Genomic DNA, 14,960 nt, shown 5'->3' with positions numbered 1-14,960 from the left:
GAATACTGTAGTCGATTAATCAGAGGCTTTAGTTAAGCGATAATCGAGATGATTTATTTAAATTTTTAATACATCCACTTATTTTTCAATTTGTGGAGTAGTTCCATATATTTCGCGGATTCCCTGAAAATCGCCGTAAACAGACTGTTTCCCTGTGAAAAGGTGCGTCGGTTCGATGAACTGATACACACCTCTTCGGAACCCTTAGTAATTTTTGTTAACATGGTTAACCAAAGGAAAAAAATCCCAAATATTGCGAACAAAATCATGAATATTATTAAGGTCAAGATCTAGTAAATGAAAGGTGCCATAAAAATTCTTTTAATGATGCTTCATAACTGTTACAATATCTTTGTTTCATAGGGTGTACCGGGTCTTAAATTTTTGGTAAACACGATTCAAAATCATGTTTTATACAACCGTTTTCTATGAAATATGTAGGATAAAAGTAACAGATCTCGGATTTTTGTCCATTTTTGACTAATGAAATATATCTAAAATGCCTACAGTCTCTCCAAGAACGGCATTAAACAGCCTCTTGACTTCCTCTTTAAAATGATGTCAAATTGAATATAGGTATCGGGATTACTTTTCCCGTCATTTAATATAGAATGTCAAAATATTGTTTAATTTTCTATATAATTCCCTTAAAGCCGTAAATTACGGGAAAAGATTAATCAAATCGATTATGACGTCATAATGGTTCTAGCACCGAAAGGTCAGCATGGAATCATTTACTACATTTTGCCTACGTCACTATGGTGGCATATCTCTGCCCCTTCTGTGCAAGTTATTTTTAAATTAATTATGTCGATATGCAAGATAAATATGTTGATATGCAAGATAGTTATGTCAACTTTTGGCTGGATCCAGATGAGGTATGAGGGTGAACCCATGGTTGAGTTCCTTCATATTTTCGAATGGTTTGTTTCTTCGATTGGGGATTTCAGATCATGTTCACCATCATGCCATATCGTAATATGAGTGTGAACCCATTGCTCTAATTCATAGTAAATATTCCCATAGCGACATTGAGGAGTTTCGTTGAGTTCCACGGACTTTTGGCTGGATCCTGATGAGGTATGAGGGTGACACTGAGGAGCTCCGTTGAGATGATATATGACGGTGAACCCATGGCTCCAGTTCATTGTAAATAATACCCTAGTGAGACTGATGAGTTTCTTTGAGTTTCACAGACTTTCGGCTGGATCCAGGTGAGGTGTGAGGGTGAACCCATGACTCAAATTAATCGTAAATATAACCGTAGCGACTTTAAGGAGTTTCGTTGAATTCCTCGGACTTTTGACCGGATCCACATGAGGTATGATGGTGATCCCATGGATCAAATTAATTGTAAATATTACAGTAGCGACATGGAGGAGTTTCGTTGAGTTCCACGGACTTTTGGCTGGATACAGTTCAGGTATGAGGGTGAACCCATGCCTCAAATTAATTGTAAATAATACCCTGGTGACACAGAGGAGCTTAGTTGAGTTACTCGGACTTTTGGCTGTATGCAGATGAGGTATAAGGTGAACCCTTGGCTCAAATTATTTTATTTGTAATTATTTCTGTAATGACACTGAGGAGTTTCATTGAGTTCCTTGGACTTTTGGCCGGATTCTTATGATGTTTTAGGGTGAACCCATAGTTCAAATTAATTGTAAATATTACTGTGGCGTCACTGAGGAGTTTCGTTGAGTTCCACGGACTTTTAGCTGGATCCAGATGAGGTATTAGGGTGACACTGAATAGCTCCGTTGAGATGATATATGAGAGTGAACCCATGGCTCAAATTCATTGTAATTAATACCGTAGTGATACTGAGGAGCTTATATGACTTCCTCGAAATTTTGGCTGTATGCAGATGAGTTATGAGGGTGAACCCATGGTTCAAATTAATTGTAAATATTACCTAAGCGAGTCTGAGGAGTTTTGTTGAGTTCCTCGGACTTTTGGCGGATTACACTTAAATGTACTTAAACATTTAACTTATATTTTGTAAGGGGAAAGCATTCGATCGGGCGGATTCTTATGAGATACGACGGTGAACCCGTGGCTCAAATTAATTGTAAATATTACTGTGGCGACACTGAGGAGTTTCGTTGAGTTCCACGGACTTTTGGCTGGATCCAGGTGAGGTATGAGGGAGAACCCATGACTCAAATTAATTGTAAATATAACCCTTGTGACACTGAGGAGCTTAGTTGAGTTCCTCGTACTTTTGCCTGTATGCAAATGAGATAAGAGGGTGAACCCATGGCTCAAATTGATTGTAAATATTACCGTAGCGTCAATGAGGAGTTTAGTTGAGTTCCTCGGACTTTTGGTCGTTGAGTTCCTCGGACTTCTGGCTGAATCCAGATGATATATGAGGGTGAACCCATGGCTCAATTCATTGTTAATATTACAGTAGCTATACTGAAGAGTTGAGTTCCACGGACTTTTGGCTGGATCCAGATTAGGTATGTGTGTGACACTGAGGAGCTCCGTTTAGTTCCTCGGACTTTTGGCTGGATCCAGGTGAGGTACGAGTGTGAACCCATGGCTCAAATTAATTCAAAAAATTTCCGTAGCGACACTGAGGAGTTTCGGGGAGTTCCACAATAAGGAATCAGGGTGAACCCATGGCTCAAATTAATTCTAAATAATACGCTAGTGACACTGAGGAGCTTTGCTGAGATCCCCGGATATTTGGCTGTATGCAGATGAGGTATTAGGGTGAACCCATGGCTCAAATTAATTGTATATATTACCGTAGTGACACTGAGGAGTTTCGTTGAGTTCCACGGACTTTTGGCTGGATCCAGATGAGGTATGAGGGTGAACCCATGGTTGAGTTCCTTCATATTTTCGAATGGTTTGTTTCTTAGATTGGGGATTTCAGATCATGTTCGCCATCATGCCATATCGTAATATGAGTGTGAACCTATTGCTCAAATTCATAGTAAATATTCCCATAGCGACATTGAGGAGTTTCGTGGAGTTTCACGGACTTTTGGCTGGATCCAGTTGAGGTATGATGGTGAACCCATGGTTCAAATTAATTGTAAATATTACCGTAGCGATACTGAAGAGTTTCGTTGAGTTCCACGGACTTTTGGCTGGATCCAGTTGAGGTATGATGGTGAACCCTTGGTTCAAATTAATTGTAAATATTACCGTAGCGATACTGAAGAGTTTCGTTGAGTTCCACGGACTTTTGGCTGGATCCTGATGAGGTATGAGAGTGACACTGAGGAGCTCCGTTGAGATGATATATGACGGTGAACCCATGGCTCCAATTCATTGTAAATAATACCCTACTGAGACTGATGAGGTTCTTTGAGTTTCACAGACTTTCAGCTGGATCCAGGTGAGGTATGAGGGTGAACCCATGGTTAAATTCATTGTAAATATTACCGTAGCGACACTGAGGAGTTTCGTTGAAATACACCGACTTTTTGCTGGATCCAGGTGAGGTATGAGGATGAATCCATGGCTCAAATTAATTGTAAATAATACCCTGGTGACACTGAGGAGTTTCGTTGAGTTCCTCTGACTTTTGGCCGGATCCAAATGAGGTATGAGGGTGAACCCATGGCTCAAATTAATTGTAAATATTACTGTAGCGACACTGAGGATTTTCGTTGAGTTCCTCGGACTTTTGGCCGGATCCAAATGAGGTATGAGGGTGAACCCATGGCTCACATTAATTGAAAATATTATCGTAGCGATACTGAGGAGTTCCGCTGAGTTTCACGGTCTTTTGGCTGGATCCGGATGAGGTATGAGAGTGAACCCATGGGAGCTTCTTTGAGTTCCTCGGACTTTTGGCTGGAACCCATGGCTGAGTTCCTTCATATTTTCGAATGGTTTGTTTCTATGATTGGGGGTTTCAGATCGTGTTCGCCATCATGTCATATAGTACTATGAGTGTGAACCCATTGCTCAAATTCATTGTAAATATTACCTTAGCGACACTGAGGAGTTTCGTTGAGTTACACGGACTTTCATGGGATCCAAATGAGGTATGAGGGTGAATCCATGGCTCAAATTAATTGTAAATAATACCCTAGTGACAGTGAGGAGCTTAATTGAGTTCCTATGACTTTTGGCTAAATGCAGATGAGGTATGAGGGTGAACCCATGGCTCAAATTAATTGTAAATATTACCGTTGCAACACTGAGGAGTTTTGTTGAGTTCCTCGGACTTTTGACCGGATCCACATGAGGTATGATAGTGAACCCATGGATCAAATTAATTCTAAATATTACCGTAGCGACATGGGGGAGTTTCGTTGAGTTCCACGGACTTTTGGCTGGATCCAGTTGATGTATGAGGGTGAACCCATGGCTCAAATTAATTGTAAATAATACCCTGGTGACACAGAGGAGCTAAGTTGAGTTACTCGGACTTTTGGCTGTATGCAGATAAGGTGAGAGGGTGAACCCATGGCTCAAATTAATTGTAAATAATACCCTAGTGACTTTTAGGAGCTTTGTTGAGATCCCCAGACATTTGGTTTTATGCAGATGAGGTATGAGGGTGAACCCATGGCTCAAATTAATTGTTATTATAACCGTAGCAAAACTGAGGAGTTTTGTTGAGTTACACGGTCTTTTGACTGGATCCAGGTGAGATATGAGGGTGAACCTATGGCTCAAATTCATTGTAAATATTACCGAAACGAAACCGAAGAGTTTCGTTGAGTTCCACGGACTTTTGGCTTGATCCAGATGAGGTATCAGGGTGACACTGAGGAGCTCCATTGAGATGATAAATGAGGGTGAACCCATGGCTCAAATTCATTTTAAATAATACACTAGTGACACTGAGGACCTTAGTTGACTTCCTCAAAGTTTTGGCTGTATGCAGATGAGGTATGAGGGGGAACCCATGGCTCAAACTAATTGTAGATATTACCTAAGCGAGTCTGAGGAGTTTTGTTTAGTTCTTCGGACTTTTGGCCGGATCGACATGAGGTATGAGGGTGAACCCATGGCTCAAATCCATTAGAATTGTTACCGTAGCGAGACTGAGGAATTTTGTTGAGTTCCATGGACTTTTGGCTGGATCCGAGTGAGGTATGAGGGTGAACCCATGGGAGCTTCGTTGAGTTCCTCGGACTTTTCGCTGAAACCCATGGCTGAGTTCCTTCACATTTTTGAATGTTTGTTTCTTCGATTGGGGATTTCATATCGTGTTCGCCTTCATGCCATATTGTAATATGTGTTTGAAACCATTGCTGATTACCATTATAAATATTACCGTAGCGACAGTGAGGAGTTTCGTTGAGTTTAACGGACTTTTGGCTGGATCCAGATGAGGAATCAGGGTGACACTTAGGAGCTCCCTTGAGATGATATATGAGGGTGAACCCATGGCTCAGATTGATTGTAAATAATACCCGTTGAGTTCCACGTACTTTTGCCCTTTGAGTACATCGGACTTCTGGCTGGATCCAGATGATACAGGAGTGTTAAACCATGGCTCAATAATTTTAACAATTAATTTGATCCATGGGTTCACCCTCATACCTCATCTGCATACAGGCAAAAGTCCGAGGAACTCAACAAAGCTCCTCAGTGTCTCCTGGATCCAGTTGACGTATGAGGGTGAACCCATGGCTCAAATTAATTGTAAATAATACCATAGTGACGCTGAGGAGCTTAGTTGAGTTCCTCGGACTTTTGGCTGTATGCAGATGAGGTTTGAGGTCGAACCTATGGCTCATATTAATTGTAAATACTACCGTAGCGACACTGAATAGTTTCATTGAGTTCCTTGGACATTTGGCCGGATTCTTATGAGGTACGAGGGTGAACCCATGGCTCAAATTAATTGTAAATATTACTGTGGTGACACTGGGGAGTTATATGTTTATTCTAATGTCATTGAAATTGCATTTATCTTATTTTGCTATTTCAGAAGAATTGGTTATTGCCATGGCCACTATTTATCCATGAAGGAAGACAAAAATGAGCCACTCATGGCTACTCTAGAGGATGAGTAAGTGTTGATTTTGATGGTGCTCCTGGTCTACTCTAGTAATAAACATATCAGGTTGTCCTTCTGTGTATATATCTCCCTGCTTTTGGTTTCTTGAAGATGTGAATTTTATGAATCGGAAATTTCCAAGAGCACGTTTAACCCCCTCCCCCTCTAGATCCAGATTTAAATGGCAAATGATAAAGATATGATGTCTGTGAAATAAAATTTGTATTAGATCAAGATTGACTTCAATGTTACACAGTATAAGGCAGAACAATTATGTGAACATAGATAAGTGTATATTTCCATATAATAATTCTTTATGAATGAATGTTATGATGTGGAATCAGATTTATTCCAAATATACAAGTTCATCATATTTGTTTTTATGTTTTAGGATGGGACAAAATATGAATGAAGGTGTTCGCTATTTCAAAGACGTTTTGTTTGTTGAGTCAGAGATTTTCGTTGCCTCCCTTGTTTGGAATTTGACATTATTGGAAGCTGAACGTCGTCTTTACCCTATAAATTAATTTATGTTATACGTGTATTTGTAAAGATAATATATTTGTAAAGATAATGTTGATTGCTCACTCCAATTTATATGTTGTATATGTATTGGTAATGTCAATTTGTAACTGCTGTATTGATTGTATTTTATTTAAACATTTATTGAAAAAAACCTTGTTTTAAATCAACCATGAAGATCTCTGATCACTGGAAGTTAGACCAGTGGTAGTATTATAGGAATTTTACTTTTCTATTTTGAATATGATAATATAAATACAAGATATCATCAAAAATAGAATAAAATTTGATTCATTAAATGAGAACCATAATTCATTATGTTGTGGACCATATAAAAGAAAATAATTCTTTGTCCGAATTTCCTGTCAGCTTTATACTATGAAATGTATATTATGTTATGTATGGTAATATATTTAAAACATGAATAAATGATGATAATCAATGTTTATATTGGGGTATCAAATTTACTCAGAGAGAATACTGTAGTCGATTAATCAGAGGCTTTAGTTAAGCGATAATCGAGATGATTTATTTAAATTTTTAATACATCCACTTATTTTTCAATTTGTGGAGTAGTTCCATATATTTCGCGGATTCCCTGAAAATCGCCGTAAACAGACTGTTTCCCTGTGAAAAGGTGCGTCGGTTCGATGAACTGATACACACCTCTTCGGAACCCTTAGTAATTTTTGTTAACATGGTTAACCAAAGGAAAAAAATCCCAAATATTGCGAACAAAATCATGAATATTATTAAGGTCAAGATCTAGTAAATGAAAGGTGCCATAAAAATTCTTTTAATGATGCTTCATAACTGTTACAATATCTTTGTTTCATAGGGTGTACCGGGTCTTAAATTTTTGGTAAACACGATTCAAAATCATGTTTTATACAACCGTTTTCTATGAAATATGTAGGATAAAAGTAACAGATCTCGGATTTTTGTCCATTTTTGACTAATGAAATATATCTAAAATGCCTACAGTCTCTCCAAGAACGGCATTAAACAGCCTCTTGACTTCCTCTTTAAAATGATGTCAAATTGAATATAGGTATCGGGATTACTTTTCCCGTCATTTAATATAGAATGTCAAAATATTGTTTAATTTTCTATATAATTCCCTTAAAGCCGTAAATTACGGGAAAAGATTAATCAAATCGATTATGACGTCATAATGGTTCTAGCACCGAAAGGTCAGCATGGAATCATTTACTACATTTTGCCTACGTCACTATGGTGGCATATCTCTGCCCCTTCTGTGCAAGTTATTTTTAAATTAATTATGTCGATATGCAAGATAAATATGTTGATATGCAAGATAGTTATGTCAACTTTTGGCTGGATCCAGATGAGGTATGAGGGTGAACCCATGGTTGAGTTCCTTCATATTTTCGAATGGTTTGTTTCTTCGATTGGGGATTTCAGATCATGTTCACCATCATGCCATATCGTAATATGAGTGTGAACCCATTGCTCTAATTCATAGTAAATATTCCCATAGCGACATTGAGGAGTTTCGTTGAGTTCCACGGACTTTTGGCTGGATCCTGATGAGGTATGAGGGTGACACTGAGGAGCTCCGTTGAGATGATATATGACGGTGAACCCATGGCTCCAGTTCATTGTAAATAATACCCTAGTGAGACTGATGAGTTTCTTTGAGTTTCACAGACTTTCGGCTGGATCCAGGTGAGGTATGAGGGTGAACCCATGACTCAAATTAATCGTAAATATAACCGTAGCGACTTTAAGGAGTTTCGTTGAATTCCTCGGACTTTTGACCGGATCCACATGAGGTATGATGGTGATCCCATGGATCAAATTAATTGTAAATATTACAGTAGCGACATGGAGGAGTTTCGTTGAGTTCCACGGACTTTTGGCTGGATACAGTTCAGGTATGAGGGTGAACCCATGCCTCAAATTAATTGTAAATAATACCCTGGTGACACAGAGGAGCTTAGTTGAGTTACTCGGACTTTTGGCTGTATGCAGATGAGGTATAAGGTGAACCCTTGGCTCAAATTATTTTATTTGTAATTATTTCTGTAATGACACTGAGGAGTTTCATTGAGTTCCTTGGACTTTTGGCCGGATTCTTATGAGGTTTTAGGGTGAACCCATAGTTCAAATTAATTGTAAATATTACTGTGGCGTCACTGAGGAGTTTCGTTGAGTTCCACGGACTTTTAGCTGGATCCAGATGAGGTATTAGGGTGACACTGAATAGCTCCGTTGAGATGATATATGAGAGTGAACCCATGGCTCAAATTCATTGTAATTAATACCGTAGTGATACTGAGGAGCTTATATGACTTCCTCGAAATTTTGGCTGTATGCAGATGAGTTATGAGGGTGAACCCATGGTTCAAATTAATTGTAAATATTACCTAAGCGAGTCTGAGGAGTTTTGTTGAGTTCCTCGGACTTTTGGCGGATTACACTTAAATGTACTTAAACATTTAACTTATATTTTGTAAGGGGAAAGCATTCGATCGGGCGGATTCTTATGAGATACGACGGTGAACCCGTGGCTCAAATTAATTGTAAATATTACTGTGGCGACACTGAGGAGTTTCGTTGAGTTCCACGGACTTTTGGCTGGATCCAGGTGAGGTATGAGGGAGAACCCATGACTCAAATTAATTGTAAATATAACCCTTGTGACACTGAGGAGCTTAGTTGAGTTCCTCGTACTTTTGCCTGTATGCAAATGAGATAAGAGGGTGAACCCATGGCTCAAATTGATTGTAAATATTACCGTAGCGTCAATGAGGAGTTTAGTTGAGTTCCTCGGACTTTTGGTCGTTGAGTTCCTCGGACTTCTGGCTGAATCCAGATGATATATGAGGGTGAACCCATGGCTCAATTCATTGTTAATATTACAGTAGCTATACTGAAGAGTTGAGTTCCACGGACTTTTGGCTGGATCCAGATTAGGTATGTGTGTGACACTGAGGAGCTCCGTTTAGTTCCTCGGACTTTTGGCTGGATCCAGGTGAGGTACGAGTGTGAACCCATGGCTCAAATTAATTCAAAAAATTACCGTAGCGACACTGAGGAGTTTCGGGGAGTTCCACAATAAGGAATCAGGGTGAACCCATGGCTCAAATTAATTCTAAATAATACGCTAGTGACACTGAGGAGCTTTGCTGAGATCCCCGGATATTTGGCTGTATGCAGATGAGGTATTAGGGTGAACCCATGGCTCAAATTAATTGTATATATTACCGTAGTGACACTGAGGAGTTTCGTTGAGTTCCACGGACTTTTGGCTGGATCCAGATGAGGTATGAGGGTGAACCCATGGTTGAGTTCCTTCATATTTTCGAATGGTTTGTTTCTTAGATTGGGGATTTCAGATCATGTTCGCCATCATGCCATATCGTAATATGAGTGTGAACCTATTGCTCAAATTCATAGTAAATATTCCCATAGCGACATTGAGGAGTTTCGTGGAGTTTCACGGACTTTTGGCTGGATCCAGTTGAGGTATGATGGTGAACCCATGGTTCAAATTAATTGTAAATATTACCGTAGCGATACTGAAGAGTTTCGTTGAGTTCCACGGACTTTTGGCTGGATCCAGTTGAGGTATGATGGTGAACCCATGGTTCAAATTAATTGTAAATATTACCGTAGCGATACTGAAGAGTTTCGTTGAGTTCCACGGACTTTTGGCTGGATCCTGATGAGGTATGAGAGTGACACTGAGGAGCTCCGTTGAGATGATATATGACGGTGAACCCATGGCTCCAATTCATTGTAAATAATACCCTACTGAGACTGATGAGGTTCTTTGAGTTTCACAGACTTTCAGCTGGATCCAGGTGAGGTATGAGGGTGAACCCATGGTTAAATTCATTGTAAATATTACCGTAGCGACACTGAGGAGTTTCGTTGAAATACACCGACTTTTTGCTGGATCCAGGTGAGGTATGAGGATGAATCCATGGCTCAAATTAATTGTAAATAATACCCTGGTGACACTGAGGAGTTTCGTTGAGTTCCTCTGACTTTTGGCCGGATCCAAATGAGGTATGAGGGTGAACCCATGGCTCAAATTAATTGTAAATATTACTGTAGCGACACTGAGGATTTTCGTTGAGTTCCTCGGACTTTTGGCCGGATCCAAATGAGGTATGAGGGTGAACCCATGGCTCACATTAATTGAAAATATTATCGTAGCGATACTGAGGAGTTCCGCTGAGTTTCACGGTCTTTTGGCTGGATCCGGATGAGGTATGAGAGTGAACCCATGGGAGCTTCTTTGAGTTCCTCGGACTTTTGGCTGGAACCCATGGCTGAGTTCCTTCATATTTTCGAATGGTTTGTTTCTATGATTGGGGGTTTCAGATCGTGTTCGCCATCATGTCATATAGTACTATGAGTGTGAACCCATTGCTCAAATTCATTGTAAATATTACCTTAGCGACACTGAGGAGTTTCGTTGAGTTACACGGACTTTCATGGGATCCAAATGAGGTATGAGGGTGAATCCATGGCTCAAATTAATTGTAAATAATACCCTAGTGACAGTGAGGAGCTTAATTGAGTTCCTATGACTTTTGGCTAAATGCAGATGAGGTATGAGGGTGAACCCATGGCTCAAATTAATTGTAAATATTACCGTTGCAACACTGAGGAGTTTTGTTGAGTTCCTCGGACTTTTGACCGGATCCACATGAGGTATGATAGTGAACCCATGGATCAAATTAATTCTAAATATTACCGTAGCGACATGGGGGAGTTTCGTTGAGTTCCACGGACTTTTGGCTGGATCCAGTTGATGTATGAGGGTGAACCCATGGCTCAAATTAATTGTAAATAATACCCTGGTGACACAGAGGAGCTAAGTTGAGTTACTCGGACTTTTGGCTGTATGCAGATAAGGTGAGAGGGTGAACCCATGGCTCAAATTAATTGTAAATAATACCCTAGTGACTTTTAGGAGCTTTGTTGAGATCCCCAGACATTTGGTTTTATGCAGATGAGGTATGAGGGTGAACCCATGGCTCAAATTAATTGTTATTATAACCGTAGCAAAACTGAGGAGTTTTGTTGAGTTACACGGTCTTTTGACTGGATCCAGGTGAGATATGAGGGTGAACCTATGGCTCAAATTCATTGTAAATATTACCGAAACGAAACCGAAGAGTTTCGTTGAGTTCCACGGACTTTTGGCTTGATCCAGATGAGGTATCAGGGTGACACTGAGGAGCTCCATTGAGATGATAAATGAGGGTGAACCCATGGCTCAAATTCATTTTAAATAATACACTAGTGACACTGAGGACCTTAGTTGACTTCCTCAAAGTTTTGGCTGTATGCAGATGAGGTATGAGGGGGAACCCATGGCTCAAACTAATTGTAGATATTACCTAAGCGAGTCTGAGGAGTTTTGTTTAGTTCTTCGGACTTTTGGCCGGATCGACATGAGGTATGAGGGTGAACCCATGGCTCAAATCCATTAGAATTGTTACCGTAGCGAGACTGAGGAATTTTGTTGAGTTCCATGGACTTTTGGCTGGATCCGAGTGAGGTATGAGGGTGAACCCATGGGAGCTTCGTTGAGTTCCTCGGACTTTTCGCTGAAACCCATGGCTGAGTTCCTTCACATTTTTGAATGTTTGTTTCTTCGATTGGGGATTTCATATCGTGTTCGCCTTCATGCCATATTGTAATATGTGTTTGAAACCATTGCTGATTACCATTATAAATATTACCGTAGCGACAGTGAGGAGTTTCGTTGAGTTTAACGGACTTTTGGCTGGATCCAGATGAGGAATCAGGGTGACACTTAGGAGCTCCCTTGAGATGATATATGAGGGTGAACCCATGGCTCAGATTGATTGTAAATAATACCCGTTGAGTTCCACGTACTTTTGCCCTTTGAGTACATCGGACTTCTGGCTGGATCCAGATGATACAGGAGTGTTAAACCATGGCTCAATAATTTTAACAATTAATTTGATCCATGGGTTCACCCTCATACCTCATCTGCATACAGGCAAAAGTCCGAGGAACTCAACAAAGCTCCTCAGTGTCTCCTGGATCCAGTTGACGTATGAGGGTGAACCCATGGCTCAAATTAATTGTAAATAATACCATAGTGACGCTGAGGAGCTTAGTTGAGTTCCTCGGACTTTTGGCTGTATGCAGATGAGGTTTGAGGTCGAACCTATGGCTCATATTAATTGTAAATACTACCGTAGCGACACTGAATAGTTTCATTGAGTTCCTTGGACATTTGGCCGGATTCTTATGAGGTACGAGGGTGAACCCATGGCTCAAATTAATTGTAAATATTACTGTGGTGACACTGGGGAGTTATATGTTTATTCTAATGTCATTGAAATTGCATTTATCTTATTTTGCTATTTCAGAAGAATTGGTTATTGCCATGGCCACTATTTATCCATGAAGGAAGACAAAAATGAGCCACTCATGGCTACTCTAGAGGATGAGTAAGTGTTGATTTTGATGGTGCTCCTGGTCTACTCTAGTAATAAACATATCAGGTTGTCCTTCTGTGTATATATCTCCCTGCTTTTGGTTTCTTGAAGATGTGAATTTTATGAATCGGAAATTTCCAAGAGCACGTTTAACCCCCTCCCCCTCTAGATCCAGATTTAAATGGCAAATGATAAAGATATGATGTCTGTGAAATAAAATTTGTATTAGATCAAGATTGACTTCAATGTTACACAGTATAAGGCTTTAAAGGTCAGTGGTCATAAACTCACATGGACTATATACATTTATTTGAAAAAAATACGAAGACTTATAATTTGTAACCAGAAAAAATTTAGCAATGATTTCAATATATTTGAATTGAAAAGTAATTCATTAACTCTAGTTTATCTAAGAAAAATTAAAAACTGCAAAAATGCGATAAACTTTGTGCCACTTAAACCATCAAATGTGGGAAGTAATTTTTCTAAAATTGGGACACATATCTAAACAATATCTGTTTATAATAACGTACAATAAACCAATGCCCTGTATCATGTATCGTTATTTAGACCACCACCCTTGCAACAGGTACCGTACTATACACCACCTTCATGCAACATCACCGCCCTGCAACAGATACCGTACTATAGATCACCGCCCTGCAACAGGTACCGTACTAGAGATCACCGCCCTGCAACAGGTACCGTACTATAGATCATCGCTTTGCAACAGGTACCGTACTATCACCGCCCTGCAACAGGTACCGTACTATAGATCACCGCCCTGCAACAGGTACCATACTATAGACCACCTCCCTGCAACAGATACCGTACTATAGATCATCGCTTTGCAACAGGTACCGTACTATAGATCACCTCCCTGCAACAGGTACCGTACTATAAACCCCCTCCCTGCAACAGGTACCGTACTATAGACCACCTCCCTGCAACAGGTACCGTACTATAGACCACCTCCCTGCAACAGGTACCGTACTATAGATCACCGCCCTGCAACAGGTACCGTAATATAGACCACCTCCCTGCAACAGGTACCGTACTATAGATCACCGCCCTGCAACAGGTACCGTAATATAGATCACCTCCCTGCAACAGGTACCGTACTGTAGATGCAGGGAGGTGGTGTATATTACGGTACCTGTTGCAGGGCGGTGATCTATAGTATGATACCTGTTGCAGGGAGGTGGTCTATAAGTACAGTACCTGATGCAGGGAGATGGTCTATAGTACGGTACCTGTTGCAGGGCGGTGATCTATAGTATGGTACCCGTTGCAGGGAGGTGGTCTATAGTATGGTACCTGTTGCAGGGAGGTGGTGTATATTACAGTACCTGTTGCAGGGCGGTGATCTATAGTATGATACCTGTTGCAGGGAGGTGGTCTATCAGTACAGTACCTGATGCAGGGAGATGGTCTATAGTACGGTACCTGTTGCAGGGCGGTGATCTATAGTATGGTACCTGTTGCAGGGAGGTGGTCTATAGTACGGTACCTGTTGCAGGGAGGTGGTCTATAGTATGGTACCCGTTGCAGGGAGGTGGTCTATAGTATGGCTCATGTTGCAGGGCGGTGATCTATAGTACGGTACCTGAAGCAGGGAGTTGGTCTATAGTACGGTACCTGTTGCAGGGAGGTGGTCTATAGTATGGTACCTGTTGCAGGGAGGTGGTCTACAGTACGGTACCTGATGCAGGGGGTAGTCTATGGTATGGTACCTGATGCAGGGCGGTGATCTATAGTACAGTACCTGTTGCAGGGAGGTGATCTATAGTATGGTGCATGATGCAGGGAGGTGGTCTATAGTATGGTACCTGTTGCAGGGCGGTGATCTATAGTACGGTACCTGTTGCAGGGAGGTGATCTATAGTATGGTACCTGTTGCAGGGAGGTGGTCTATATTACGGTACCTGTTGCAGGGCGGTGATCTATAGTACGGTACCTGTTGCAGGGAGGTGGTCTATAGTATGGTTCATGTTGCTGGGCGG

At 40.6% G+C, this 14,960-nt stretch overlaps 1 protein-coding gene across 3 annotated transcripts in view; it reads right to left on the bottom strand.

The window, feature by feature from the left end:
- Positions 1 to 14,960, bottom strand: part of LOC105321344 (glutathionyl-hydroquinone reductase YqjG) — a 47,294-nt gene that overhangs the window by 29,253 nt on the left and 3,081 nt on the right. The gene's annotated exons all lie outside the window — the stretch shown is intronic.

This window comes from Magallana gigas, chromosome 6 (genome assembly GCF_963853765.1).
Source record: "Magallana gigas chromosome 6, xbMagGiga1.1, whole genome shotgun sequence".
NCBI classification, from domain to species: domain Eukaryota; kingdom Metazoa; phylum Mollusca; class Bivalvia; order Ostreida; family Ostreidae; genus Magallana; species Magallana gigas.
Note: the sequence above shows the minus strand (reverse complement) of the source record. Positions and strands in the feature narration are given on the sequence as shown.